This window comes from Chiroxiphia lanceolata, chromosome 12 (assembly GCF_009829145.1).
Source record: "Chiroxiphia lanceolata isolate bChiLan1 chromosome 12, bChiLan1.pri, whole genome shotgun sequence".
NCBI classification, from domain to species: domain Eukaryota; kingdom Metazoa; phylum Chordata; class Aves; order Passeriformes; family Pipridae; genus Chiroxiphia; species Chiroxiphia lanceolata.
In genome coordinates this window covers 10,101,028-10,128,762 of record NC_045648.1, presented here as the reverse complement: position 1 = coordinate 10,128,762, position 27,735 = coordinate 10,101,028, and the positions used below count along the sequence as shown (strand labels likewise).

Below are 27,735 nucleotides of genomic sequence, written 5' to 3'. Positions count from 1 at the left end.
ACCAAAATCCAAGTAAAGGGCATAACTGCTGCGGGCAGAAGTTGCAGTTCATAGTGTCACACACTGCAATATCGCAATCAGCACAGCGGTTGCAGTTTATGCACAATACTGATCTTTGCTCCAAGTAAAAATGAGAGTCCATTATCCTCCAGCCTGTTACCTCTACATGTTGGACACTTGGGCCATCTTGGATAAAATCTTTTTAGAAAAAAGAAAACCACAAAAATTAGCTTCGTAATGATGACCGAGGACGAAGTCAGAGGACCCCTTCTCACCTCACTGCACACACTCCAGTCAAGACAAGTGCATCCCCCTTACACTCAGCACAACACAGCAAATTCAGCTGTCTCAGCCCACTCCCTGAGATACTGTCACCTCAATGTCCATCACTGCCCACATCATGGCTGGGGGCAAGGACCAGGACAGTAGATTGGGCCCACTCAGCACAGGCCAAGCTGGGAAGAGGTGAACACTAAACCTGCACATTTTTTGGATGTGATAGCAGCAAACTGGCATTTTGCTCCCTTCCCAAATTGCCATATGTTAATTAATCCAGGTCACTCAGATCTCGTCAGCTGCCACAGGCAGGTTCTGGTGCCGGCTGCCAGCCCACACAACTAGCAGAAGCAAATAAGAGCCTGTTTCAACTTGCAAGGGTGCAAAACTCAGCATGAGGTGAGCAGGTGGGTAATGGCTCCATTTTACACCTGAAGAAACAGCCAGGGAGAGCGAGATGGCATCCCAGGATAACAGAGACACTAGCAAGCCTGGAAATAAAATTAAATCACCTCATTTCTCTCTGTAGCTTAGCTATCACTATCATTGCAGGGCAGTTTTATACCACATCTACCCAGGGAAGTTTTTGACTACCTGAATTTAAAAGGCTAAATCAATATTCACCACCGAACAAAAGAAAGGATTATAAGAATTAATAGTCTTCAGAGCAGAGAGGAACTATCAGTGGTTTTAAGAGCTGCTCTTCCACATTGTGGAAGAGGGTGGGATGGGATGCCAGCCCTACAAACCACTCGTCTCCAGCTCCTGTTGGTCCTGCAGTGCAAACAGTCCTTCCTCCTCACACAGGTATTTCCATGGCAAAAATTACTTGTAAGAATGGAGACACAACCCTGAGCAATACAGGGAAGAGAAAAGAGGGAGGCTTTGCTATCAATTGTACACAGGGATGGGAAAACTGGCCCAGAGAGATGGGCTGGGCTAGCAGGGGACAGCTGCTCCCAGGTTTTGCTCTTCTTTATTCTCTCTGTGAAAAAAAAACCATGCAGGCACTCTTGAAAGTGCCTTTGTTGGTACTAGCCAGCCAAGCCCTGTCCTCCCAGGTGGCATTCCCTGCTGCAGGGTGGAATTGGGGGTGCACAGAAGGGACAGGGAATGACTTCTGGAAAACCCAGACTACTAGGACAGAAATTACACTGCTCCTAAAAAGAGAGAAAACAAGGAAGAGAAACAGCTATTTTTAAAATAGAATTTACTCCAAGTCCTTCTTTCCAGTCTTTCAGCTGCTCAAATGCCTATTTTGTAGGCAGACCACTCTCCTCACAATGAGGTTGAAGTGCTGAATCTGGCAGCAGTGTTAATCAAGGGCAAGGTCATGTAACTCATTCAAATATCCAGTCATGATTCTCTGGTGCCCACTTGATACTAGATTTGATATCAACTCACCTGCAAAAATATATGAAATTCATGATAAAAATCCATCTTTTTAGCTCTCTTCACTTATAAGCATTATTATTTCAACAGAATATAATGAGCAAAAGTGCTTCTTGCATTTGTAGGAAACATAATAGTGCCAGTTACTTAGACAGAAAAAAATCAGAATACAACTAGCTAGCTAAAGAGGAATTGTCTGTTAAAAGCACAGACATTAATTCAACTAATTTTTGATTTGCAGCTAAGTAAATCCAAAAGAATAAATCTTGAGGACAAAAGCTCTCAGCGTGAAAATCATTGTAACATCTGTGAGGTCTCACAATACCACTACGCCTTTATGAAGTCAATATACAAATTAAAAGGCTTAACTCAGGCAGTGAGAAAGTTCACACTTTATTTTGGGGCTATCTCCAGAGGTCTATTAACCTTTCAAGACACTGCAAATAAACAATTATATGCAAGTGACAGGACAGGACCCTGAACTAATCCTCCATAGGTAAGGTTATTTATTGGAAAAAAAAGAAGTTGAGACACATGGGTACGAAACTGGTTGTGTAACTCTGACCATTTCGAGATTTTTCACGACAAGGCATTGAAAAAGGATCCATAAATCTGCACCCTCAGTAAGGTCTACACTGCCTCCTATTTGCATAGGCATAAATTCAAATTCCGTATTTTGGAAAAAATACTTGTACTCTGCTTACACCCAGCACCTCTCCTACCCTTGTGACAAAAGAGTCTGGATCAGCACATGAACAGCCCCCCAGAGTCATCCTATTTTTCTTGCTTGGTTAAAAATCACCTTCTCTGTGTTCACTCCAGCTTCAGTGGAGTTAATGCTTTTAGCACAGCCTCCTATGTGGCACAATGTTTGTGTTGTAATATTTCAGTGAGAAATGTCATTGTAAATTGAAAGTGTAAATCCTGGACTGGAGAGCACAGGCCTGTAGGAACAGAAGCACATTCTCCCCCAGTGCTTTGTCTGTAGTCCCCACCTCAGGGTACAAGGGGATGTCACTGATCCCCAGCTCTGGAGCACAGACCTGCATATACAGACCAAAATCTACCCCACGTAGCTGGCACTGGGAAGGATGAAGCACCAGCACACACTGGTCTTGTATTTTACATGTTCAGGGCTGCTCTGGAAAGCTTTCAGGGAGCTCTGTTACAGCACAAAGGCAGCTGGAGCAGGAGGGACCCCACAGAAGCTCATTGTGGTGGGATGTACAGGGCTGAACCAACCCAGGGGTTCACCATGTGCAGGAAACACTCAGCTCACCCCCACAAGGCACACATCTGCCTCCACTGCTGTCACAGAAACCCAACAGAAACTGGACAAAACCACAGCTCTGCAGCCCTGTGCCACCATCAGTCTTCTCCTGCACAGATGAAACACTATGGGGGCTGCTTGGTTTGTTTTACAAAGGAGAAATAAGAAGCCAGTGTACAGACCTGAACTGCACCAAGCTCCTCAAGCAGAATACAAAAAGAGGCAGTACTCCTGAGAGCCCTCACCCATCCCACCAGCAATGCCCAGGACGCCCCAGCACTGGCTTTGCCAGGGAAATGAGGTGCCAGCAGCCCCAGTCACTCCTGGGCTTCCTCACCCCTTGTCAGACATCAGACACATCTACAGTTGGCACTGGAGAAAAATAATCAAAGAAGAGAATAATGCAAACACACTTTCAAAGAAAGAGAATAATTTATTTTGCATTTGTAAACCAGCAGAAAATTCCTTTAACATGCTAGTGGAGTCTTTTATTGCTACTTTTAACTCTTCGTACTTCTGCATGGCAGAAGGCTTGGGGTACTTTGAGGCTGTACATGTTATTTGGTGTTTATTCACAAAATGAAGAGGCTAAATGTCAGAGGATATATGACCAAAGCACAGGTATCTGCAAACAGAAGGTTGAAGTAAAACACAATGTGTTTGTCCATGTAAAACCCACTGACACCACCAGGGTAGCATCTTTATGTTTGGGACTTTTTCTCCCCCAGCCTCCATGCTACAGGAATTTGCATGGCTGATGAGGTTATCTTTGCACAAAGCAATCTGAAAACTTGATTTCAATCAGTGGCATAATCAAAGCCTCACTATTGCAAAATAATATGATTAAAGACTCCATTATTTCAAACGCCACAGCACTAAGCAGATCCTTGGAGGGGAGTACTTTTGTGCACTAATCCATGCATGTAATTATCGATATGCTTTCCCATGCCCTATTCAAATGCTCTCCCCTGAGGCTTTTCTTCCACTTACACTAGGGAAAAAAAAAAAAAAGCCAATCAGTTCAGTTTAAAGAACAAGTTGTATAACTCTTTTTGATCTACTGCCTGAAGGATCAAATAAGGAATTCTACCAGCCATAATGTCAGAAGCAAACGATAGGGCTTTGCTGGTCCTGATGGCCACCAGCACGTGCTGGAGCACAGGCAGGGCAAGGCAAGTGCCCTGTGCTGGGACATGCTGCCACCAGAACACCTGGGCTAATAACACACTCAGGACTGAGTGCTTCGTTAGTCTTCAAGAAAAGGGGTGCAAACAGATGGCTTAATACAAGGCTGCACGTCTTTAATGAAACTTAAGGATGTAAAAATTAAAAGCAATTAAAGGATAAGCAATTTGCTCTGTAAGAGATTAGAAAAATGCAATCCAATGTCCACGTGGGGTTTTCAGTGCATGTATCAACTCGCCTGCGCTGAGAACAGCACCAGGCTGGCAACAGCAACAGCACTGCCATGTTTAAATTGATTTGATGCTACCAGAGTAAGCTGTCTAGAAGACAAAAATTACCAAAGCTAGTCAAAAGCACCAAAGATAGTGTATGAAAAACAGCAAAGAGAGGTTCAGTGCAAGCACAGCCCTTGTGCTCACAGCCAGGAACCCCACAGCTGCAGTCAGACAAGGGCAAGGTGCTGGACACAAGCATGGCTACAGCCAGCCTCACTCCCCACTCAATGCAGTTTAAATTAGACTGTCTGAAAAGAAGCAGATTTCAATTTTCTGGTGATTTTAATAGACTAACAGAATCAAAAACCAGAGTGTGTTGGTTGCTGCTAACACACAGGCAGTACCTCTCTCTGGAACTGGGGGACGCAGTTTTTGAAACTCATGTATCTCCTAGCAGCCAGTAAAATAATGGAATGACACATTTCTTCTGCTTCCAGTTAAAACCACAAAGGAAATTTCAAACATTTAGAAGCTAACATTATTCACTTTGATCTTTAAAAATATAACACCATCTGTTACAATCAGATTTACAGTACAGATCTCAGATATGTACATTATTTGTCGGTATAAAAAGCTGTCAGCAGCCTTAGCGCAAAAGCAACGATACTGTGGTAATCTCCTGAGTTTCAGAGAGAAAAACTACTAATTTGAAAAGCATAACCAACAGGTTATTCATGAGAAACACAGTATCTACAAAACAAACACCACTTCCCTTGCCACAAAACCCACAAACCCAAACCCCTACAGTTTGCTAACACTGCAAACTGTGCATATTTGCAGGTAATATTGGGAGAAACTTATCCCAGAAGTTCCTGAACCTCAATAGCCAACTATTTCTGATCCCTGCAGTCCTGCTCCCTTGGCACTTCTGATTTCTGCATGTCAATGCCTCCAACTTTGCGTGTTACATGAGGTACAGGTTATATGAGGTGTGGGCTATGGAAGGATTTCATTTCAAGTATCACCACTTTTCATGCTATGCAGGTTCCATAACTACGTGTTATAATGCAAATATGCCAAAAAAAATTACATTCTCCTGTCAGCAGGATCTCAAAAACTAGTGTGGGCTGGCTGAAAATTTGTAGAATAAACAAGACATAGCACACATTCCTATTATAAACTTATTATGCAAGATGAGTTTGGGTAATAAATAAAACCTAATAAGAAGTTCAAGTTATTTTCTGGATATTCCAAATCTAACTTCAGTTTTAAGGATATGGCAGTTCTGAGGGGCCACGCCTGCCGGGGCGAGATTGGCAGGAGTAGTCAAAAGTCAGAACTTTATACTGTCAGATCATTAGGAGCTTTAAAATGAAAAGGCCTTGACCTTTTCTTAAAAAAAATTATTCATTCTTCTGAAAAGCCAGCTTCTTGCTTTTCTGATGTCAAATAAGAAACCTTGAAAATAAATTCTTACCTGTATGATGCAAATGATGACATTCCTTGTGTTTGTAATATTTAGCTTTTTGTGCCTTGGAAATGAATACAACAGGAGAGGACACGGTATTTTTTTCCCCTGTGACACACTCTGTCCTGCTGGTATCTCTTGATTGAACAACTGCAAGTAAATCTGTCTTTTCCTTATCAAATTAAGGTCTGTCAGACATAAAGAAATCCAATTAGTGCTACAAAAATTCAGGCATACCATTTCCTCAGTCTCATTTACACCAATATAGACTTTTTTCTTTGTGTCAAGGGTGAAGGACACAGCTGAATGATGGGATTTTTTCCATCTCATTTATATATTGATGTAATAAGGGCAGACAGGTAGGCCCTATGCAAGTGCTGATTCTGTCAGCAGCCGAAGTTGCCAGGACTGTGAATATTGTCACTTATAGATTGATAAATGGACTACATGGACTAATTGTATTCCAGCATCTCTGGACAGATGGCAAATCTTACAGCCATATGGTGATTATTTCCACTGAGCTGAAAGTATATTAACACTTAACAAAATGTTTGAAATGATGAGATGATCTGAAATAATTTTTCCATGAACTGGGATAAAAACAATGGGCTTGGATGGGCTGGCACGCTGGGGCTGGGCTCTCTCCCAGGATTCCCGTTCCATGCAGGCTCCAGGGCCTGCGGGTATCGCAGTTATTGATGAAACTGGCTGTGTGCTGGGTCCTCAGCTGGAGCTCAGAGCCTGTGTGAGCACCAGGGGACTGCAGGACTCATTTTAGCTCTTCTGCTCTTCTTGCCCTTATTTAGTTGCCACTATCTGCTGCTTGATACGCCGGTTGCCCTGTCAGCTGGCAGCACTGATACAAACATTTTCTTTTCCTGGTATTTTTTTCTCATTCATTTTCTTCTCTCTGGTTGAAAAGAAAACGGAAATACACTGGAGGAACTGAACACAGGGTCTCTGGACTAGGACTGACCAAGCAATGTGCACCCAAAAAGCCAGTCGTATCCTGGGCTGCATCCCAAGAAGTGTGACCAAGAGGTCAAGGGAGATGATTCTCCCCCTCTACTCTGCTCTTGTGAGACCCCACCTGGAGTATTGCATCCTGGTCTGGGGACCCAACAGAGGCAGGATGTGGAGCTGTTGGAATGAGTCCAGAGGAGGCTACGATCAGTGGGCTGGAGCACCTCTCATATGGAGACAGGCTGAAAGAGTTGGGATTTTCTGCCTTCCAGTACCTAATGAGACTACAAGAGAGCTGCAGAGCAACTTTTTACATGGACATCTAGTGATAGAACAAGGATTAATGACTAAATGCTGAAAGAGGTAGCTTTAGATTAGATAATAGGAAGAAATTCTTTCCTGTGATGGTGATGAGGCAGTGAACAGGTTACCTAGAGAGACTGTGGCTGCCCCATCCCTGGAAGTGTTCAAGGCCAGGTTGGATGGGGCTTTGAGCAACCTGGTCTAGTGGAAGGTGTCCCTGCCCATGACAAAGTTGGAACTAGATGATCTTCAAAGTCCCTTCCAACTCAAACCACTGTATGACTATACATGCACTATATACATTTAGTTATCCCCACGTCTGCTCCCAAAAGAGGAATTAGCTGGGAGGGGACAGAACTACGCCCCAGCAACCCTGTAAAACAAATCAAACCAGAGGGACAGTGACAAGAGGCTCACCCTGCTCACTGACAACTATGTGAGCCATTGCTAAGTTCTGCAGTGCTCCTTCAGCACAAAGCTGGTAGCTCAGCATGTTTACCAAATGCAAGTAAAGCACATCACGCTGACACACATCCCAAAGACAACACAAAATGCTTATGACTGCATCCTTTACTGATACTTTTGCTGTGGGGCTTTGAACTTTTTATGAGATACATGCAGCAGTGAATTCACCCTTCTAACAATGGGACAATACATGCAGGAGACATAATCCTCTTCTGATCTGAGTTACTGCTTATTTATACTAAACAAATGTGAGTAAAGTGAGCTCAAATGCTAGAGAGATGTTTATGCTAGAATAACAACCTACATTACACAATTTAAATTATTTTTTTGCTTCATTCTCAGAACAAAATTCTGAACATTTATTTGTTTTAAAGTAGGATTAAAAATAATGTTTTATATTCTGCAGTAATTTGTTTTGCATGTATGCTCATGGTAGGTAAGTTCTTGGTAGTGGAAACAGCCACCTCCCTTGCTGGAGGAGAAAGTTCATGCACCAGTTTCCCCTACTTGCCATAAGTAAAATACAGCAAGTCAAGAGATAGAAATTGCACTCTTCGTAGTCCCTGTGATCTAAAATTAGTGCCTGGTGTTGGTATGCAGAATGGATCGAGTACTTGCTCAGCCACTGAGGATAAGGTGCCAACTGGTGAGAAATTCTTACTATGCTTTTCGCACATTCACACTTTAGCACACTAGGAATTAAATCGATTTGATTTGTAAGGTCTCTATTACAGGACTCCCTAAACACAGTTTTCTCCCTAAACACAGCAAAAGAGCATTTTGGTGGCCCACTTCTCCCTAGACAACCCAGACTTGCCCTGTGTTTTTCCATGTGCCTCCAAGCCAACACTTTGACCCAGGCTTGGAGCTGCTGCCACCCTGGGCACCAGCCAGGCTGTCCTCCCCCCAGGCAGCAGCAGCAGCTCCAATGTCACCGCAGGGGAAGAAGAAGTGCCAAAAGGAGATGGAAAAAGAAAAGAAAGGGAGGAAAAGTAACTTAACTGCAAGGTGCAAAGTTTGGATCAACCTGTTAACTCATGGAAATCAGCTGTTCTTTTATGGAATAACAGATAGCACTGAACCATCCCAAATCGTTCCCAGCAGTTGTGTGTCTATTTTCTCTTCTGGCCAATAATTCAGAGGTCATCCTGTATTGCAGTTGACAAGCCTAATCTCTTTCCGGTACAACCTCATTCACTTGTGCTAATTCAACAGTTATTGGAAAGAGTGTTGCAAATCAGGGCAACATTACCTTGATATTTTAACAAGAGAAGCTGTACAGAGTTGCACAATATTGCCCTCCCTCCTAAGGACAAGGATGCCAATTCATAAGGCAGGGAGGAAAGACCAAGCAGGGAATGCAAAGTGGATTAGATATTTTGATTCCATTCCAAATTCTAAGCTTAAAATATAAAAACTTTGGCAACTTCTCCCCCATAGAATTTGAAATGCTAATTTCTAACTCAATGGAGAAAAAGTTCTTGGGAAGATCTGAACAATACATACGCAGGATAATTACTTTGAGGCTGAAAAATTCAGAACAGACCTTCCCTGTAGAGGGAAAAGCAGGTAACCACAACCACAGGAGAGGTGTTTACCTCAGGCTTCGGTTGAGGTGATGAAGGAAGCTGTCCCTACAGCCCTCTGCAAAAACCACAGCCTTTCTCCCCAGAAAAGTCTAAACAGGGCAAAGAGATTGCTTGGGAGTATCAGACTGCACGTGATTACGTCCTTGAAAGATGATGCATCTTCCATAATATGCAGTTTTGAAGGTCTCAGAAAACAGATGCTCAGAACTTTCTGTCTGGGGAATGTCTTTGAGGATCACACAGAAACTTTAAAGACATTATTTGTCCTTCAGATCTCTCAAAAGACAAAGTGGAATTTCACATTGTGCACAAACAGCCATTTCCCCGCTCCAAAGCACAGAGGAAGGTGAAAGAGACACAGAGGGGAAAGGGAAGTTCCCCAAGGAAGCAGGGACACATACACACTTCCGGATCTGCCTGGGAGGAGATGAGCAGCCTCCCTGTCTACCCCAAATAACTTCCAAACCAAAACTCCCTCTCTGGAGCGTGGGATCTGGTCCTTGCTCCACAGTTTTTTGTATTTCATTGTAACTGAGATTAGACACTCAAGCTTTTAATTCAACTCCCTTGAATTTGGGTGGGTGTAGTGAAGTGACAGATCCCTGTTCTCAGTCAAGCCAGTTTCTTTTCTTCTTGAAAAGGACCATAAACCAAATTTGACTGATTTTTATGAATGAGCATTTTTAGAAGATACTTTAAATACAAGTTTATAACCACTATAAACAACAGGCAACTTCAAATTAGCTACCTCCTGTACTGGACTACATAAGCAACAAACAGCTGTCAAAAAAAATAATCATGAAAACAGAGAGCTCTCATTCACCTGTGTGCTGTTAAGTTTTAGGCAACTGAATCTCCTTTATTATTTCAAAAAAGAATAAATTTCTCCCTATCCCAGCTGGAGGAGAGAGGATTACTATGACAATCACTGAATTTTATATGTACATGAACAGAGTCCAAAGATACTTTTATCTCCTTCTTGAATACCCAAGGGCAGCACTTGGGCCCTTGAAGTGCATCGTGCCCACGAGCACTGTGGCACTGTCCTGTCTGGGTAGAAACCTCCTGGCAGGTCAGGGAGGAGTATTTCAGCTTTGGGGCTATCAGGGGATTGGATTACATGAGGGTCTAAGAAGTAAGGGCTTTACCTGGAGGGGCAGTGCATAGGTACACCTATGTACAGGCCACACCATGTACAGACTCATCATAAGACCAAAAAGAAAAAAAAAAAATCAGATTTGCGGGGGTTTTCCCACTTCGTGAAAAAAGGAAAGTGCACATATGTTAAATAGGTGTTTAAGAGAGAGGGTAAAGTGACTAGACCTCTCCTTTGCATAAAGGTGGAATGAGATTAAATTGACCAGCTTGTAGCTCTCAAGTTGAGAAATCCGACTTGCAAGTCAAGACATGAACATAGTGGAAGTGTGCTTATGGAGACACAGTAGAATAATCCAAGCCGACAGCTCTGGGAGAAAGTAAGTTAATAGGGACTGACGACATCCCCTTCAGGATTGGCATCAGATCATCCTGCATGCCAGAAAACTGCTCTATCCCAAAAGGTAGGACCCTCCAAGGGCAATTGTCATCACCTCTCTGCAAGCCAAATGTCCCACTTTGAGGCATGGAGCAAGTTTTACATCTGCAATTCATACAAAAATTTTATCTACATGATTTGTAGGACTTGGGGCTGTGGGCAACATGGGGACAACTACATTGCTGCCAGAGAGTTTGTCCCACTGTCTGAACTACCCACCAGAACAGATATCCTGACTCTTCTTTACACATTACCATTTCCAAAATAAATGCTAATAAGGTGTCAGACTCTCCCCACATTTCCCACGCACCCTCCAAGCTGCTCAGCACCCCAGCACAGCCTGAGAGCTGGGCTGGGGACATTTTACACTTCTCATTTCAAAGAACTTCTCCAGCTTTTTTCAAATGCTCTTATTGACAATTTTCAACATCACAAAACGGATCACATGTTCCCACTTAAACAACTGCAGGAAGACATTTTAGATGTGTGCAACAGATTCATAGTGGGAAGCTGGAATACAAAAGCCTGATAAAAGCAGGGAATGAGACAAAGACAACAAAGTGTTGCTGTTACAGACTGCAGAGCAACTCACCAACAGCGAAGAACTTGAGTCAGTCACTGCAATGCAATTAATATGAGGGGAGACTATGCATCTTGAAGTACCACGTTTTCAAAAGCAAAGTGTTGCTCAATACTCCCCAGCTCCGGCTGCACTACCTGTACCGCTTCCAGGAGTGAAACAGTAAGTAATGAATACTGAAAAAAAGATGGTCACACCTCCACATATAAAATTAACATTTCCGTTCAACACCACGCAAAATTAAAATTTTGTATTTCCACCCCCCGCCCAAAAATACAGTAGTTCCGTATCTGAGGAGAATCTACTGCAAAGTGTTAAGCAGAGGCAAACAACAAGTATTTATTCAGTAAGTACATGTACAACATTATTACACAGTCCACAAGGAGGGATCTTCAGTACAAGCAGAAGCAACTCAGTACAAGCTGGTTACATATTTTTAAACATATTCCACAGAGGCCTTTGCTATCTTGCTGTACTGAGGTACTAAACGTTGCCTGATAAGAATACAGTTGTAGGATTATTATTATTATTATAATGAAAATGCTAACAGGGAACAACGCTGGCAGCTGTGGAGGGCTCTCCCTGGCCTCTTGATGCGTAGGCAGAAAAGTGCAACTTCTACAGAAAATTTCTTTTTGAATTGCAGCAGGGTTCAAGCTTCTAAATCCTGTAGGCTGCAGTGAAACTTCCAGATGGAAAGGAAACAGTTTGTCCCTTCAGGAATTCTTACAATCTTGCATTTTGATAAGTCACGTCAAATAAATAAAATCAGATCAGTGAGTGGAGGAGGCAGGAAAGGAGGATGCAATGCCACTGAGGGGAACAGGCTTTGCACAGTAACCAGCACACACTACTGCTCACACCTCTGTCACCAGGCCCCCTTTTCCCTCTTTCCCCTGTCTCAGATCTGCTCGCTCTTTCTCCACGATGAAGCCACTGCTGTTTTGCAGCTAAAGCTCCCAGTCTTGCCAGCCTTCAACATGAAGCCCACAAATCCTAGAACACCTACACAGCAGAGCCTCCTGCTCCCCTATGAGTCACTAAGCAGGCTGTCCCACTTGCTGATGTCAGCCAGCAACATCCATTTTTTTAAAAACAAATCCTAAAACACCTCGACCATCAATTATTTAAAATATTATCTTCATTTTAATCCTGACCCCAGTGGCAAAATTCCCTTTACGAAGCAATTCAGAGTGATGCAAGAGGATCCAATAGCCTCTAATAGTTGCTACGTCAAAGAGGAGTAAGCAGCCAGCTACTCGTGTCACACATGAGCTAAGCACAGAGCATCCAAACCGGCAGCAGCGGGCAGATTTCTTTTGCAAACAGGCAGAGAGCAGCTAGGATGTGTCACCAAAAATATAATCAGAGATCAACTGCATCAGCCAATCTCATCTTGTACATTTTGCATGAGTATGTATTACACAATCCCTACTCAAACCGTCCCTAACCTGTGCTGGGTGATGTGTGGCTGTGGCCCAGCAGCAACCTTCCCCAATACTAATTGTCTGTTCCCTGCCTAATTGCTCTTGCCGTTAAAAGTGCTTCTTTAATGCTCAAGCTTAAACACACTTCTCCTCTTTGCTTGAAGGCAGTGCCCTTGTCACATTCTGAGGTTTAATAACAGGATGGTCAGCTATTTACAGTGTGCTGCTGAATTATCAGAGAAACATAGTTGAAATACGTTCCCTGAGCACATTAACATCCTAAAGAGATATGGCCAAATCACACTATAAACAAGTCACATGCTGTATTGCGGTGCACAAAGTGCACAAAGGCGATAGACAGCATTCAAGGTGAAAGCTGACAGAGATTTGAACATGTAACAGCCTTCAGGAGCGAGGACCTTCCCACTCTGCACACACCCTATCACAAAGTCAACAGGAAAACCAACAGCTGATTCAAATTCTTGTGTGTCCTTAAGTGTATGTTCATGGTGAGGCTATTTATCTTAGGCACCACAATAATAGAGCCAAATGAATGAATAAAATGAATACACAGCACTGCAGGAAATCTAGATGTAAAACCAGGCTGATGCCCTTGCTCTTGGGTTCTCGGCAAACTCACTGCCCCTTCTCTGCCTGTTTCAGTCACGCTGGGAATATGTTTGAAAGAACAGTTTAAGACACTTGGTCAGATCTTGGATCAGTTAAAAAACTTTCAGTTTAAAGGAACTGAACATCGAATAATTCTTTTTAACATTTCAAATGATGCCCTTGTTATCAGGAGACCATTCTCTTTTCAAATAGGAAGAAGGGCTTGAGGGACATCTCAACTTCGTGGAGAATATTTTATTTATAAATTTTTTCTCAAGTGATAATCAAATTAACAGTGGTAATTAATTAAGTTAGCAGCTGAAAGCAACTTGAGTGTGATGACTCTCTTAGCACTGAGTTTCCTTCGTGTTCACTCTCTACAGCATACTGTATATGAGCAAATGGAGAAATTTGCAGCACAGAACTCAAACTAGTTGTGGTACTGGCAGATTTTTCCTATTGTCATTTGCTAAACTTATCTCTAGCAGACCCTACAATATTTTTATAATCTACTGTCAGTATAATCTACTTTCATGTCAGTCATTCCTCCATCATTTCTTTCTGCTACTCTTTTATTAGCTTATTCCTTAATTTCTCCCATACCATGTTTTACTCAGAGCTTATTCACACAGATTTTTGCCTAATTCAGTTACGTGCATCTGTCCTGCACTGCTATGAACTCCTCACATAATTGTGAGAGGAGACAATGTCTCTTGGGTGAAACTCTACCAGAGGTTTGTTCCTCACTTGAATGCAACCACACCAAAACTCTGAGCACACACAAGTCATAAGGGATCTAGCTATTTGGTTCTTTTTTTTCCTCTACCCACCCCACCAAGCTCCCTGCCTCTCTAACTTATTTAAATACACATAAACAACCTAAATAAGGGACTGTACACTGTTGAGGTCAATGGAGCTTTCCATGCATTTCAGTGAACCAAACATACTGCTCCAGAACTAGAGTTCTCTGGACCTGACTTTTCCACTGGATTTTGTACAGACATCTGTATCTGTACACAGAGATGCCAAAACCTCCAAATCAGAACAGCAGTTGTTTATATTTACTCTGTAAAATGGGAATACCTACATAAGGAGCCAAGGATGTGAAGAATCAAGCACCCCCAGCCAGCTGCTTCAAAAAACATGAGATAAACAGCTTCAGCATCTATCAGATCTCAGTCCCTTTCCTTGAACAACACCAACACGAACACCAGTTGGATGATGTCTGATATAATCTGCCCCCCCAAGCTATGCTAGGAACTGAACTGAAGCTGCTGACCTTAAAATCTCAAAAAAAGAGCCCCTGAGCTCACAGTACCACCTCAGCTGTGTTTGGGCATATGCTCATCCCAGCGCTGCTTTGAGGGACCCCGGACTGCAGTGAGAGGCAGGTGCCACTCCCAGGGTCCCAGGATGCCTCCTTTCCTCACAGACAGATGGGCTGGCCAAACTTTGAAGAGAGCTGGTGCAAGACTCTCACAGATTTCAGCAGGAGCTGGATGAAAGCCAAGGTGAATTTCCTCTACAACACACTATTCCCTGCCACGGAGCTTCTCAGGCAAAGCTTATCACCATGGTTTCTAAAGTATTGCTGGTACCGGGAAAGTGAACACCCTTCAAAATTAACATCTTCCTATAACATGAGCCTCATCACATCTTCTGCTTCCTTCACCTTCTTCTTCCCTCACCCTCAGTCATCATGCCTTTTACTGTCCAAATAAAGCCATGTATTGGCCAATGGACATTACTACTGCTGACAGCAAAGGGGAGAGTGCAAAGCAGACTTTCCTTATCTCTTAAATGTCACTGCATAATAAAAACATTAAACATGCCCTCAGTAATATAGCCCCCAATTGCACCTTTCCATGAATATATTACATGGAGAACAGTTTTGTTCAAGAGTCCAGTCACCCTAAGATGAGGTTACTTCATTGCTTGATCTAGGCTTGGAAACTCATCTTTTCCCACCTTCCTGCTAGTGGCCTCAAAGCCCACCTGGGGAGGTATGGACTGATCCCAGCTGGAGGGGACTAATTTATCACATTAGCCCATGAGAAGCAGCAGAGGGAAGCCATCTCATGTTAGCCAAAAGAAATGTGTGCTGTGAGCTAGTTCATCACCTGTATAAGCACACACTTCTACATGGTTGTACAGCTTTCTGCAATAATTTCTAACAGTCAGAGGCCTCATTTTAAATTTTATATGATTTATCAAACATATCTAACATTCAATTTTATTGCTAGAGGGTATTTACATTGATTGAGTTTTAATCCAACAGATAATATAAATAACAGCTTCAGCACAAGTGAAGTGATTTACAGGTCTAATCTAAAGTGGATACTTGTCACACACCTCATAACAAGAAATATTTTGTAATGGAGAGATAAGGAAATACAAAGTTACTACAGAAATGAAAACAGTGAAAGAATTTAAACACAGATGAAGCGCTACCCAATACCTCCTTAAATCAGCTAAGACCTAAACCTCAAGCATCTTTATAACTGTATATTAGCTTAGACTGCTTAAATTGAGGTCAAACTATTAAATGAGTAGGTACAGCTCACTAACATCAGAGCCACTTTCTTGACTGTGATAGCCTTTAGCTTGCAACACCAAGAGACAAGGCAGGTGGTATTTTCAGACAGATTTCTACAGCTGGAAATGTGTTACACCTTGGTTTTCAAATAGCTAAAGTTTAAGCTCTGAGACTATTGAGGTAAACAGCAGCTATCAGATATGCTGGGCAGAAGAAAGTGGAGATTAGGAAAATATTTGTTCCCTTTAAAGTAACATTTGTCCAGTGAGACCCTTAACAGTGGCTTGACCAATATACAATGGTTTTCAGACAGCAGGAAACCTTCACATTGACTTTAATGGGCACTGAAGCAGATTTTTTTTTTTCCTGGACACTTTTTTAGAACGTTGTTTTCATATCCCCTGTATTACAGGTATCAGGGTTTTTTTAACATGTAAATTACTTTTGTAAAACTTGAAAGTAGCTTGCTGCCTAGTAAGTCGAACTAAACCAACAGTTTAAATAGCTCAGTTCACAGCTAATAAGCATTTAAATAGCTTTGCTTTGCTGAGCTCAAGTAGCTATATCAGGTTTCATAGCACCATCAGTCACTGCCAAATCCATAGGCAGCATTTAAATGAATCATTAGCAATGGTCACCCCTAGGAAAAAAAAAAAAAAGGAGGAAAGTAAAAGAAAAAATATTTTAAGAGCTAAGAATCAAGTTATTGTAACTATTTTAAGAGCTAAGAATCAAGTTGCTGTCACAATTTCTATGAGAAAATGCCCCACATGTGACACCAAAATGTGCCCAGGAAGCAAATCCCACTGGAACTCCTGGGCCAAAATATATTCTTTCAAGTAAGGAAGATTGAGCTTTGTCCTCTGACCACAACCTGCTTCACAAAGAGAGGTGAGTATAGAGGTGCCCATTTCACAGAAGGAAAAGCTAGAGCACGCAGAGGTGAAGGATTTACCAGCAGAGATGGAACTAGAAGGGAAACTGGGGGGTTGCTCCTGTGTCAAGTGTGCTAAGCCACAGCTGCAGCAACGCTATCACAAATACACTTCCAAGTTCTCAGCATCAGAAAGGTGAATGGCAAGACAACGACGTGAGACACTGAAAAAACGTATATTCAAAAACACCTCGTCTGCACTCTGTACAGAGTGTATGAGTGTGTACAACCCACGCTGAAACCCAGGGAATGAATGATGCTGGGAGCTTGATCTCACGAGCACCAGGGTAAGACTGAAATAACTTACTTTAAGTGAAACACATTAAATCAGGGTATTGAACCAGGCTGGTGGACGTGCCTACTCCCTGCACAAGTCTGCATGACCTAACATGGAGCAGCACAGACAGGAGCACAACCAGAGCTCTTAGAAGTCTTCAAGTCCTTCGCAGCCTGAACAGCTCTAGAGGCAGAGCAGGACCACACTGAGCCCAGAGCTACAACTGCCTGACAGAAGGGGATGGGGGAACCACTGCAATCTTTCACTCAATTCTCTCCAAGCCACAGCTAAACTGATCTACCAGTATGGAAACGGTTAAAAATGACAACAACAAAAATATTTGCATTGAGAGACACCCAGATAGAGTGACAGAGGCAAGTTTCCCATGGATGGCTGTTTCTGACCATCCTGGACTAAGCAGGCAGTGCTTCTCCACACAGGTTTTGATGCATCTTTCTCCAACCCCAAGGACAGTTTCTCTTTTATTTTCCAGTGAAACTTTACATAATTAAGAAGATGAGCCCCTAGTAATCCTTAAGTGAAACACAGGGAGATGCTCACTTAGATCTTATTTCTCCTTCTGCCCCTGTACTTCTATTCAGTATTCCTGGGTATCAAATTCAGACACATGCATGACATTTTAATCCATTATTTATCCACGTAGTCTCGAATTATATCCTTCGACAAAATAAACATATTTATAGTGGTAATTTGGATAGTTGGAAGTAGCAGGAGTAAGCTCAAAACTGGAGAACGATTCCTTGCCACAGGGGGGTGAGGAGAGGCAAGGAAAAGGTGTGAGAAAACATAATAGGATAAAAAGAAATTAAATGAAATGTGTGGGTTTGGAAACCTCCAAGACATATTGGTCGAGAGAATCTCAAATCTATATATAGTTCAAGTCAAAAGCACAACCTTAACCTCTGTTTCCACATATTTAGTTCACAATCTGCCCTAATGCCAGCATTTAGCTTTTGTCCCCTCATACAAGTTAGAGGATAGGAAAAATGCCGGGCTCATTTCTGGAAAGATCAAGCTGAATTCTCCAAGAGGCCACCACATGTGATCAGAGACTTCTGGTACGTTAAAAAAAAAGAAATAAACAAGGGGGAAAATATTTACGCAAATTAGGGAACAACTGGCACAATTCAGGCAAGTTTATCGCGTGCCTCCAGCAGCCAGAGCTCTCGCCGAACCAGCGCGAGTGAAGCATCTGACAATGAACTCGCTACACATCCCGCAGCTTCCCGGCGATGGACCGGACCCCCCCGGTCCCCGGACCAGCTCCCCGTTCCGCGACATCCCGAGCTCCTCCCCGCTCACCTCCAGCGGGGATTTCGCCGCCGGTAACGTGCCGGCGGTGCTCTCCCTCCGCCGGCGGCTCGGGCAGGAGCCCGCTCCCGGGCGGGCGTCAATGATTAATTACGTTATAAAACGCCGGTTCCGGGGAGCGCTCCCGGGGCTCTCCCACGCTCCGCGGCCGCCGAGCGCACCTGCGGCGGGGCCGGGGCGGGACGCGGTGCCCACGCGTGGCCGGGGCCCGGCGGACTCACCCCATGTCTCGGCACCTCTCGGCGGCGGCGGCACCCCCGGGCGGCTCCCCGCGCTCGGCGGCCAGCGGCGGCCGCGTCCCCACTTCGCACATGCGGCCGCCCCGGCCCCGGCTGGCTGCGGGCTGCACGGCGGCAGCGAGCCCGTCCTGCTCCTCCCGCTCCTCCTCCTGCCGCCGCCTCCCTCCCCCCTTACATAACCTCCCTCCCGGGCGGCGGCGGCACCGAGCGGCTCCCGCGGCACCGCCGCCCTGCCAGGCACAGCGCGGGGGCGGCGGGCGGAGCGCGGCGGGGCGGGGATGGGCGGTGGGCGCGCCCCGGGGCCCCTCCGCTCCCGCCCCGACGGTGCGGGGCTGTGCCCGCCGGGCAGCGAGGAGCCGCGGGAGGGGTTGTGGTGCCTCGTCCCGCCGGTGCCGGCGCTGGAGGGCCGCGACCTGACGGAGGGGGACGGGGCAGCCAGAAAACTTCGGGTGAAGTTGGGGGGTGTCCCCAGTCGGCCCCGCCCGCAGCCGTCGAACCCCAGCGGCCAGAGGGGTCAGCCCACGCCCGGACCGGCTGTGCGGGTCCGGCTGTCCCGCACCGGGAGCGCCCCGCAGGCGGCCCCCGCCCCGCGGCCCGGCCACGACGCGGGTCCGGGGATGCCCTTCCGACCGAGGGGATGCCACGCCGAGGGATGCCTGGTGAAATACGGGCAGGCGATTCTTTCGCTCTGTCACGCCCTCCCCGGGCTGTTTCACGCTCCGAGGTCCGTGTTCCCAGGGCGATGCGGGGCGTGGGGGCCGTGAGTGCGGAGCCTGCAAGTCACGGCACTGTGTCAGCCCCATTTGGGCGCTGGCCTTGGCAGACCCAGACCCACAGTCCAGGTCTGGGTCTCGCACCCCGCCAGCACCCTGCTGCTCTGCCCAGAGGGGTGAATCCCATCGGGACGACTGACTCTCCTTTTGCCCTCCGCAGCCCCGCCCCAAATCTGTGCCAGATACGGTCACAAAACCGTATAATGAAAATAAAGAGAGGGATGATTCCTGTCCATGGAAGGAAAAATTGCACTAGTGTGGAAGAGCTGTGTAATGGCTTGCCCAGCTACGAGGGTGACACTGACATCTGACCGGCAATCACAGGACACAAATCCATAGCAGAGCCACGGACCTGCTCGTTGGGTGTTTGGGGACCGTGCTACACAGACACACTTATTCTTTCGTGCAGAAAGATGCCCAATTCACACATAAGAGAGAATTTTAACTTCACCCACACAAAGTTATAATTAATACCCGGCCATCAAGAGTGATTATTTTCATCCATTTTTTCAAATCTCACTTAGATTTATCCTTTCTTTCCAAGAAAGCATAAAAATTGTGGGAAAGACTTATGTTCACTTGCTTTACTTTGTGTGCAATAACTTGGGTTGTCCTCAGTATTACCTGGGGACCTCATGGGAAATTGCAATGGAAAACTTAGCCAGCACATAAAACTTTCCTGCTAGGGGACAATGAAACTGTCTCCCACTCTGACAGACACCTATTTCCCGATGTCTGGAACACCAAAATGCAACTTCAATCCCATACACTCAAATAAAGTCTTATATCATGAGGAAAAAAGAGCAAGGTGAATTACATAGACATTTCAAAAGGCTTGTGGGATGACACCTCTCCAACATACCTGCTCCCTTTACCATGGTCAGGATGGTCACTTTGGATGTTGATGTTGAAGGACACTTAACTCCTTACCTAATCACTGATGTCAAAGACTTCCCATGTCCTGTTCTGCCATCTGAAGGTGAGGTTTCCTTTTCCTCAGGGATAGTCACGGAAAAAGTGACAATCCTTCTGTGTTCATGATGGCCTGCATCCTTGAATATGGCTTTGATGTGACCATTCCTGTCTTCTAGGAGAAACAGTGCAGGGTAGTATTCTCTGAAGGGAAAAAATAGCAGACTAGCAATCTTGTGGAAAAAATTCGCACCATGAATTCGAGCATTTTATCTCACTGTTTTTACAACCATTTACCTCATTTTGTTAAATTACACACTCCATTCATCAGAGAGGAATGTCTTGGTCCTCTCTGATTAATTAGCTCATTTTGGTGAGTATCCAAGAGCTGTGTTTTATGAACCAGTGCTGCATGTGACTTACAAGTATCTAATGGAATTGGATCAAATGGGTATAACACACTTATTATATGTGTCATGTTAGATGAAAATTGGAAATTGGAACTGCAGTTGCCTTAGCATTTTCTAATTTTTTAATCTTTTCCAATCTTGTATTCAAGAGTGTGTTTTCATCCCCAATTATAAAATAAAGCTTAAGCTTATGGAAGCGTAATTGGCTGTGAAATTCACATGATACAAAATTTTGTACATTGTTGCTAAGGCCTTCCCATTTCATTTATGCTCTTTGTACAACCATCTTCTAGAAGAGATACAATTATGGTCCCATTTCTCAAGTACCCTGAGACATTTGGTCCTGGCAGACAGCAAGTTAACCCAGTTTTCTCCTCATATTTGGGTTTCTGTAAGTGCACTCCCTTCACCTGAAATTCCACCTATTCTTCCAAATGGATGAGATATTGCTCTTTCCGAAGTGTGGCACACTGTTGTTGTCCCCTTTTCTCTGCCAAAAAAGAGGATGAAGTCCCTGCCCTCAATTTAAGTCAATGGTAAAAGAGCTGTGGATTTAAGTAAGGCCCAGATCTCATGTAAACCATTTAACATTATTAATATCAAATGAAGCAATTGCTCTACAGACAATTCCATCTTTAACCTCTCGACCATCAGAGTCCTAATTTGTGTATAGTGCCCATTGATTACGTTTATTGTTGTATAGTTTAGCATTCCAGTTGTTTAAAGTATTTTCAGTCCCTCTGTAAATGAGAACTATAAATATGCTATCAGAATTAATCAGTTCCTATGCTTTCACATGTGACATGATATTTCATTTCCGATTTGGCTCAGATGCAGGATGTGTACATGATCGGTAATTCAGTCCTCATTTAGTATTCACAAGTGTGCTCTTATTACTGTGGCACAGTTAGGAAGACTCAAAATACTGAAGCACAGGATCCCTTGGTAGGATTCAAGCTGAGCAATAAAAATATCCACACTCTGTAAATGGATGTTACTTCTTTAGATGAGCAAATTTCTCCTATTCCCACTGGCCTCCTAAAGTTATAATTTTTTGATTCCTAGATACAGGGTGAATATTCTTTTCAGAAAGCTGATCTAACAATCAGGAGTATGTACCCAGCGCTGCATTCTGAAAAGCAAAGAGCTCACTGGGCTCTTCCTCTCTCTCAGTGTTTCTGTTCTCTCCTTTTGTTTGGCTTTCACTATTGTTTCTTTTTGCCACTCAATTTTATTTAGATATAATTTTATTCAGAAAACCTGCCATTTAGTCTTTTTCAACTATTATCTTCAAGATAGTCTTCTCTCTATTTCCCATGGCCAGATAGTATTAAATGAAATATTCAATACTGTGATTTTCTTCCTTTTTCCATGTAATTGGTGAAATCTGCATTTTTTACTCCAACAGAACTGTGCCGTTCCCTTTTTCCCCCCTTTGACAAATAACCAACCATTTCTAGCTTTAAATGTTATCAGGAGTTAACCAAAAAAAGCTTTGGGCACTCGTTGATTTTTACATCTAAACCAGAAAATTAGTTTTCAAAATCTCCTGACCAAATGGCAGAACTAATGTAATTATAAATATCACTGGATATAAAATTTAAAGATGAGCAACTGAGAAAAGAAAGGATTTTAAATCAGACTGTTCAAAATGCTCTGATTACAATATTTGTTGTTAAAACCAACTTAACCTGATACCTAAATAAACAATTAGCACAAAAGATTTATTTACTTAAAAAAAAACCAACACCCTTGTCCTTGCAATTAAAATGTCAGAGTCATAATACAATTTGAGACCTTCAACAAGTCCTCCAGCAAGTCATATAATTCTAGAGAAAAAAGTTTTTCTTTCCAGCCTCCTTCAGAAATAAGCCAAAATAATAGGACTACTTTCTGCATCTTTAAAAGGAAAAAGGGGAGAAACTAATTTAAAAGCATTTTGTCAATCAACTTTAAAATAGTAGGTTGAATGTTCTCTTATTATTCTTTCAGTTTATTCTTATATGTATAATTGCTAGTGCCAGGAAGCACCTATCTCAGTGGAGTCGTAGAAGTGCACACAGTTTTCTACCTCGCTTTTAAAGAGTTGTCCTGTGAAATGTTCAAGTACCAGTTCAAAGCAGATGTTTCTGTACATGCAAAGAGCTGTCTTGTCACACTGTGGTATATGCTGCTTTCTCAATGAAGACAAATGCAGCTAACCAAAAATAATATTAAATAAGATTTGAGAGAGAAGACAGAGACACGTAAAGAAAGTCAGCAAACCAGAACAATGCCCTACAGCCACCACAGGACTGCAGCCCTGAATGTGAGTACCCAGCACAGTGTTGAAGGCTACAAAATTGTAAGAGCTGATGAGTTTCTAATAATACTGGTGTAGTCAGAGAACATCTGTAAGCATTAATACACAATTTGGGATAGATCCTCCAGGCATCCTTTGTACTTTGGTCTACCAGAAACCTGGGACACAGGAGTGCACACCGCCCCTGAACATTTGTGGGATTGTTGTCCCACACTTGGAGCAGACCTTGTTCCCTTAACAGACCTATTTCTGTGTACTTTCAAGGTAAGACAAACAGATAATCCCAATTGTCCTTCTTAATGTTTTCATTGATGCAGACACTTTGATTATGTCCACTCCACTGTAAAGTAAATAATGTTGGTCACCTGACACCTTTCTTCTCTAGGTAGTGGGTCTTGCTGCTCTGTTCTGAGATCATGTCAATTTGAACTGGTTTGGCAGTGGTCAGGCTGGGACTGCAGAGTAGGTGAGGAGCACTGCATGTAAATCTTTTACAGCTTGTATTTAAGCTATGTACTTGTTTCATATGCACACAAATACTGCTTTTTTTTGGAGCACATATGCATGAGTGAAGTTCTCCCTAAAGCACAGGCATGCACAGGTCTCCCAGCTGATGACTGGATCCTGAATTGCTCCTCAAAAATGTACCAAATGTGCTCATTTTTCCCTTCCAATATGCAGTGCTTTGCATTTCATATGGCACTTCAGAAGTTATCGGCTTTTTCACTCAAAGTTTATTTTGGTGATTTTCTTTTTAAATCCCAAAAGAAGAAAAAACCATTCAATTTCATCCGCAAGTACAGATGACGACTCTGGTTTCCTTCCAGGCTTATATCACAAAATTCCATTTATTTGGGATTTATAAAATGGAAGTTACAGCAATCAGGCACCAGTTATGTAGATAGGGTAGACTGGTTTTCTTTTAAACTAATTCAGATCAAAATTGTTGGTCCTGGCAGGCCAAACTGTACAAGAGAAAAGAGAGGGAGAGAAGTGTATGTCTTGTCTGTTAGAAACAGGACCCTCATATTGCAACTTGGCTGTCATGATGGTGGTGACAGCCAAGGCTACTAGCAGGGAAACAGATAATAAGGAAGGGAAAAGATATTCACATTTTTGGTGAAAAAAAGCTTGATTTTCAAACATGCAGAATTGTATGACCATACATTCCAGCAAAACATTTTTCTCACATGTAAATTTGCTTGTAGCTCAAGAGATTTTAATTCTCAGGCCCTTTCTACCATCTGTAACTCAATCTCTATTTTTTAAAGAAATTGCAGACATCTGTTTAAATACCCACCTCTTCCGTCACATGGAATTCTGGATTCAAAAATCTGAGCTCGAAAATAATACCAAAGTTGGATTTCATTTCCAAGCAACCACAGACTGGCATTTTAAACGCTGCCTTTTTAATGAGCCCACTGTGCCGCGCTGACCGTGCCGGGCTCTGCGGCACGTGAACAATGTCCGGTGAGGGTCAGAGAGCTGGGCAAGAGGGTCATGCTGCTGGAGGGAGAGGGAAGGGAGGAGTGGAAAAGACACCCCCAGGCTCATTACAGCTGCTCTGGAGGGCAGATCAGCGGGAGCCAGGGGAGGGAATGAGAAGGCAATGTGGGATGTTCCTAGAGACTGTAGTGAGAAATGTGGGATTTTTTTCTCTTTTCAGCCTGTCCTCCTCCAAGTCACTCTGCTTCCCCTCTGACCTTCTCCCAGGAGGCAGGTCTCTGTCCCCAGCTCCCTCCTTGAAGGGTCACTCCCCACTGTGTCCACACCCTCTCTCTCACAAAAAACCACAATTCCCATGTAAAACAGGAGGGAGGCGGAAAGGCTGGGGCCAGACATTTTCAGAGCATTTAGTTCTCCAAAAGTGCTTGCCTTGGCTGCTTGCAGGAATTCATCCCTCAGACTGGTGCAAAATACTTCATTCTTTGTGCTTTTTCAGAGTTTACTCATCAACGGACTTTGCCCCTTAATCAGCTTCTTGCTTGCCCTGCTGGAAAAGGAAGACATTTCCCTGAGTACACCTGAGGTCTGATTCATTTACATGAATGCCCAAAGCCCTAGATAAAGGCTTATGTATTTCCCTGTGGGCTGAGGCATCTGGATCCTTCACCTGGATGAATTCTCGGAGGACTGAGCAGTACCTGTGGGAATGGAGCCATGTGGGATTTCAAGCCTATTTACGAAACCTGATGGTTAAGGTATAGTGGTGAGCACCTCAAACTTCTCACTAAAGCTTGGAAGGACATGAGTGGCAACAAAGCAAAAGATTTCTCTCCTTCAACTGTAGAAATTACCTTGAGTTCATAGAAGTAAGACCTGGCTCAGAGATAGGAAGTTGGAAGGGTCCAGGACACCAGCTATGGGTGTTTTTCACAGACAGGGATAACTTTGATTTGTGAAGGAAACTGTTTGTCACCACAAAAGCTGTATTTTGCACTATTCTCAGAAAAAAGTGTTGAGTTTTCCTCTTTGTGCCTTTCACTGTCTTATGGAAAGCAATTAAGATGTATTTAAGAAGTAGGCTAATATTTTAATGCTTCCAAAATGCATTAGAAAAGAAAACAGAACAAAACAATTCACCAAAAAAAAACCAAACAAAAAAACCCCAACCCTACTGGCCTAAATTTATATCGCTTTCAAATAAAGTTAAAGACCTTGACTTATACCAGTCCTTATGTCTAGGTATTTGACGAAAGAGCAACAAGAATACAGCACCCACAAACAAAGATCCCAGGAATACTTTGATAAGAAAATGCATTTTGAAGGAATCTAGGGGTGGCAAGATGGGCTGCATGTCTTCTCTGGATAAAAGCAGCACAAAGAGAGCTTCTGCATTCCTAATTCTACCCAATATAGCTTTGCTCTACACAATACTTGGATACAAAATACAAAACTACTACCAATCAGTTGAATAAACATAATCTTTTTTTTTTTTTCTCTTTCAGCTCCATATTTTACTTCTCAGAAAGTATTTATTGTCAACACTTTTAAATTCAATCTTGCATAATTCTAGTTAACAGAAGCTATGAAGTGCTCATATCTAATGGTAAACACAGATTCCACTTTTCTGGCAAATTTTCGTAGTCCTTGGGGGTGTGTATAAAATCCATATTCTTTGAAAAATCAGAACAAAACTTTTTGTCAATGCAAATTGAAAAAAACAACCCAACATTTTAGGGACATGATTGCAGCACCTGGAGGACAGTTCTCTAGATCCAGAGTCCTTACCTGGTTTAGAAGAAGCACTGAAAGGCATGGCAGCAGCAGCCATGCATAATATTATACTGAGTTTTTTTCCAAAGCTCAGTTTGGGCTTTGGAGCCAGGGCAGGGATCCCTGTGCACTGCCATGGGAGATGACACCAAGCACTCAGTTACACAAGTCAGTTTAACACTGTGAGACTCAGTGGAAAGAGGAGCAGAACACTTACAACTCTCCAGAAAAGCTTTGAGCCGTGTTTTGTTTTAATTTAATTTTTAGCCAACAGAGAATGTTAATATACAAAACCTTTTCTACATACTTGAGAAAATGAAGTCAACACTATAAAGTATGGATGACACATATCCTCTAATCTTCATTTATTGTTCCTTTGCAGAAGTGTACGTGATTTATTGTGAATGTACCAACATTTTTCTAAGTTTAATTTGATAGTTTTTCCTGCAGGAATAGGCTAATCTTCATCTATACCACCTTTAATAATATTTATTACTGTTCTTCTGCTCCTCTGTGGCTGACTAAATATTTTCTCTGTGTCCGACTAAATATTCTCTCTGTGTCTATCTGGTGAGTACCTCTTCCCAAAATAGTTCATGACCACTCTTTCCTCTATTTGCACAGAGATGTACTATTATTATGTTTGCATGGGAAAGTTAGGCGACCCTGCAAAAATGTTTTTCAGTGATATCATTTGTCCAACTTGTACATTGATTTACAGTTTTAAATGTGACATCATAACTGGCATGTGACAGAAGATCTAAGCAAGAAATATATTGCAGTCTCTTAGAAATCTAGCCAGAGTTGCTCTTTTTTAGCTCCTGTTTGTTTGCCCAGAATAATTAACATTTGGTCAAAGAGAATAACCTGCAGCTATTGTTACTCAGTATTCAACTTTCTTCCACTATTTAAAGCTGAACTGTTGCTGGTTCTAAGAACATGGCTTTTGAGATATAATTCCTCAGCATAAGCTGTCCTGGGAAAAGAGCAGGAGCCAGCCCTGGAAGCGTAACAAAGCATGTTTTGAATGCATAGGATATGTAAAGCCACAAATGCCAGCCAAGCAGCACCACATGCTTAAAGCCACACTCAGTGAACCGGAATTTCCTCCAGCGCAATAACGCCTGTTGTGACAAATAAGTAAACTCTTGAGGAAACAGCCATTAAAATGCATTTTCCTCTCCAGCTAAAGAAGTATCTCACAACACAGAGACCTTCAACAGGGTAATGCTTTGCATTTCCCATTGTTTTTACATGCAGGTATCTCACAACAATAATATCCACACAGAAGCCAGCCCTGGCCCTATGATGCTAATGGAAAAAACCCCTTCTTTTGACTTCACTGGAATCATGATTCAGTCATAATTGATTAATCCTCATTCCATTCCTGTGAGACAAGGGGGGATACACAGAGATCCCTTCACACATCAGTGCAGCATGGTGTTTCTGGAAAATATCAGCTGTTCCAAACCAGAGAGGAGCTCAGCATGCAGCTTGGAATAGGATGTAATGGCCAACACTATCTCCA

At 43.1% G+C, this 27,735-nt stretch overlaps 1 protein-coding gene across 4 annotated transcripts in view; it reads right to left on the bottom strand.

Moving 5' to 3' along the window:
• Window positions 1–18,703, bottom strand: part of HOMER2 (homer scaffold protein 2) — a 58,011-nt gene extending 39,308 nt beyond the window's left edge. For 3 of the 4 annotated variants that reach the window (XM_032700206.1, XM_032700208.1, XM_032700209.1), the window contains exon 1: window positions 18,577–18,703. The gene's annotated coding sequence lies outside the window, so the exon portion shown is untranslated. Of the gene's footprint in view, window positions 1–11,252; window positions 11,279–18,576 lie in introns of those variants that run through there. The other variant, XM_032700207.1, reaches the window with a different exon arrangement.
• Between the last annotated feature and the right edge of the window lie 9,032 nt (window positions 18,704–27,735).